Source organism: Schistocerca piceifrons, chromosome X, assembly GCF_021461385.2.
Source record: "Schistocerca piceifrons isolate TAMUIC-IGC-003096 chromosome X, iqSchPice1.1, whole genome shotgun sequence".
Lineage (NCBI taxonomy): Eukaryota > Metazoa > Arthropoda > Insecta > Orthoptera > Acrididae > Schistocerca > Schistocerca piceifrons.
Window position 1 is genome coordinate 883,926,262 of NC_060149.1, and position 3,934 is coordinate 883,930,195.

At 44.8% G+C, this 3,934-nt stretch overlaps 2 non-coding genes across 2 annotated transcripts; both read left to right on the forward strand.

Annotated features, from left to right (window-relative positions):
- The first annotated feature begins 2,162 nt into the window (after positions 1-2,162).
- Positions 2,163-2,237, forward strand: Trnas-cga. The gene has a single exon. It is a non-coding gene; the product is annotated as a tRNA-Ser (tRNA).
- Positions 2,238-2,463: 226 nt separating this feature from the next.
- Positions 2,464-2,538, forward strand: Trnal-caa. The gene has a single exon. It is a non-coding gene; the product is annotated as a tRNA-Leu (tRNA).
- Positions 2,539-3,934: the final 1,396 nt, after the last annotated feature.

Sequence of the window (3,934 nt, forward strand, 5' to 3'; positions counted from 1 at the left end):
AAGACCATACACGAGTGGCATATCAGTCAACTCTCCATCAGTGAACCTATCGATAATGGCGTGTATCTACTAGCACTGCTAGGAAAACAAACCCGACCAATATTACTCGACCACCATATAATTGCACTTGGCCTCCTGTGGTCGTTATCGCACACACGCGGTGACGTTACAGGTAACAAGTACAGTGGTGACTAGGAAAACGCATTGCCTTGTGAATGATTTCAAGACAGTTGTGCATATACTATCAAGTAGCTCAGCTTGTCCTCGTAAAAACTCACTCCCAGGTGCAGTAATCATGAAGCTGACTAATACAGAATGCAAACTTGAGGGTGCAGCGTAAAATGGGCATTGCTGTTGTCAACAGCAAGTAGTGTTAGTGAACACAACAATTTAGTTACCAAACAAGACACGCAGCACATACCGTCAACATTTGAAATGTTGTGCAGATATTTTCATTCTACATCTACCCCGCGCAGCAGTGCTCCAAAAGAGGATGGACAAGCGTAGTGTTGCGAGTCTCTTTAGTAGATCTGTTGCATCTCCCGAGGGTTCTGCCAAAAAAAAAAAAAAAAAAAAAAAAAAAAAACGCAGACTCTCGTTCGACTTCGCCCTGACATGTTGTATTTGTTCTTTCCAATTTAGGTGGCCGAAGTGGCCGTGCGGTTCTAGGCGCTACAGTCTGGAGCCGGGCGACCGCTACGGTCGCAGGTTCGAATCCTGCTTCGGGCATGGATGTGTGTGATGTCCTTAGGTTAGTTGGGTTTAATTAGTTCTAAGTTCTAGGCGACTGATGACCTCAGAAGTTAAGTCGCATAGTGCTCACAGCCATTTGAACCATTTTACAATTTAAGTTGTTCATAACTGTATTCCTAGATATTTAGTTGAATTTACGGTCTTTAGATTTGACTGAACTATCATTTAACCGATCCACTCATGTCGATGACGACACACTTTTCATTATTTAGGGACACCGTACACATATCTTTTCTAAATCGTTTTGTAATTTGGTTTCATCTTCAGATGACTTTGCTAGCCGGCCGCTGTGGCCGTGCGGTTCTAAGCGCGTCAGTTTGGAACCGCGTAACAGCTACGGTCGCAGGTTCGAATCCTGCCTCAGGCGTGGATGTGTGTGATGTCCTTAGGTTAGTTAGGTTTAAGTAGTTCTAAGTTCTAGGGGACTGATGACCTCAGTAGTTAAGTCCCATAGTGCTCCGAGCCATTTGAACCATTTTGATTTTGCTAGGCGGTAAACGAGAGCGTCATCTGCAAATAACCTAAGACCGCTGCTCAGATTGTGTCCTAAATCGTTTTTATAGATACAGATAGAAAGATAAATGGGGGACAGAAATCAAACGACACGCAATTACTCTGTACAGAGTCAAGGCAGATCACGGATCCCTCAAACGAAAATACTCAGAAAATATCCCTAACCACCTCCGAAATTTTGTCGGCGGAGTTTGAGTTCACCCTTGATAGTAGTAGCTACATGCTTTGATGTGTACAGGTGTTGGTGCAATTTTCACGCGGTATTTGCTTCTTTAAACGTGGCAGACCAGCCTCTGTAACCGACGTCGGTGAGATACGCCTGTGCAGTGGCGCTCGATTGGGATAGAAGGGTAGTTGAAAATTTTCCCTGCCAGTATTTGGCCAGCAATGGGAGGGGAGCCGGTGGAGCACAGTTCCTGATCACTGGTCTTTGCGCCAGGGTCCTGGATTATGTTCCAAACGTCTCCGCAATGAAACTTCCTGGCAGATTAAAACTGTGTGCCCGACCGAGACTCGAACTCGGGACCTTCGCCTTTCGCGGGCAAGTGCTCTACCAACTGAGCTACCGAAGCACGACTCACGCCCGGTACTCACAGCTTTACTTCTGCCAGTACCTCGTCTCCTACCTTCCAAACTTTACAGAAGCTCTCCTGCGAACCTTGCAGAACTAGCACTCCTGAAAGAAAGGATATTGCGGAGACATGGCTTAGCCACAGCCTGGGGGATGTTTCCAGAATGAGATTTTCACTCTGCAGCGGAGTGTGCGCTGATATGAAAGTATCCTTTCTTTCAGGAGTGCTAGTTCTGCAAGGTTCGCAGGAGAGCTTCTGTAAAGTTTGGAAGGTAGGAGACGAGGTACTGGCAGAAGTAAAGCTGTGAGTACCGGGCGTGAGTCGTGCTTCGGTAGCTCAGTTGGTAGAGCACTTGCCCGCGAAAGGCAAAGGTCCCGAGTTCGAGTCTCGGTCGAGCACACAGTTTCAATCTGCCAGGAAGTTTCATATCAGCGCACACTCCGCTGCAGAGTGAAAATCTCATTCTGGAAACATCCCCCAGGCTGTGGCTAAGCCATGTCTCCGCAATATCCTTTCTTTCCGGAGTGCTAGTTCTGCAAGGTTCGCAGGAGAGCTTCTGTAAAGTTTGGAAGGTAGGAGACGAGGTACTGGCAGAAGTAAAGCTGTGAGTACCGGGCGTGAGTCGTGCTTCGGTAGCTCAGTTGGTAGAGCACTTGCCCGCAAAAGGCAAAGGTCCCGAGTTCGAGTCTCGGTCGGGCACACAGTTTTAATCTGCCAGGAAGTTTCATATCAGCGCACACTCCGCTGCAGAGTGAAAATCTCATTCTGGTCTCCGCAATGTTTCATGAAGTGAGGGGGTGTGACGTTGTTGATGGCGATCGGTCCACCGGAAGGAGACGTTACGCTAGGTGTCCTGCCTGGTGCTGTTGGAGAGGCAATGTGCTAGCACCGGCTTTCACCCTCTCCCTTCCCTTCATCCATGCAACACGTACGCAACAATACAAATTACAGGCACTAATCCCTGTCATGCACAGACACGGATACACACGTAACACTTCATAACGGCGTAACACGTCCACTAGAACCTTGGCTACAACCGCGATGCAGGATTCCTGCATCCGCTCACCTAAGCATATTTGCTGAGCATTGGACTGCTTTGACATGGAAAGTGGCAAGCAGTAGGCATATGGGATTTCAAAGTGTCTTTTGGTGGAGTCTGCGGGTGAGGGCGAGTTTGCCAATGAGTACGCGGAAGAAAAATCTGAAGCTCTTTGCAGTGATATAAATCTCAGTGTACCTGAAATTAGCGACTAAGAAAACCGTGCTAATTGCTTGCAGTTAATCGCATGTAAAGGCAAAGTTTATTATGTTGGCGATATTACTAAGTAACCGTACTCTGGCCCAAACCATTTGGGAGCGGACACACGTACCTGAAAGAATTTCGACCTTTATTTTGGGTTCTAGATATCTGCTCGCTGAAGGCCTAAACAGATAAGAGAGGCGCAACGTTTTGAGTTTCTGCGACAACTGAAATATTGAAATTTGGTGATCAGGTGGCCTGGTTTTACGTCTGAACATCCCTCAGCAGTCATGCTTGAAACTAGTATAAAAACACCTTTACAACAGTAACAGGAACAGTAGAACTGCCCAGTGCGAGTCAACAGTAATAAAATAAATTATCATAGCACCGGTAATTGTCAAACATGAATTAGCACTAGCAGCTGAGTGCACGTTGTACCCCTTTCCTGTCAACACAAAAACTGTTTTTACTAAGGTGGCAGGTGGTAACTCAAAGATCGGAACGTAAACGATCATTATCGCAGCGAACAAAGATGTTTGTGATAATCTACTATGTAAACATGTGCGTTACTCACGATATATGTATATGTTTTTGTTTTCTAAAAATGTTTCAAATTTTTAATGTAATAAATTACTTCAGCAAAATCTATTATTTGACTCATTTTTCTATTTAAAAGAAATTCATTTAAAAATAGTAAAGTTTTTCTTTATAAATCAGTATGCAAAAAACGGAATGCTATTGTGTTTAGATAAATTAGTGAGCTAAAAATAAATATTTTGTATAAGATTGCTGACTGTGATACATAAATACCAGATGTGTAACAGAATTTGTTTGGAACTCAATAATGAATTTAATA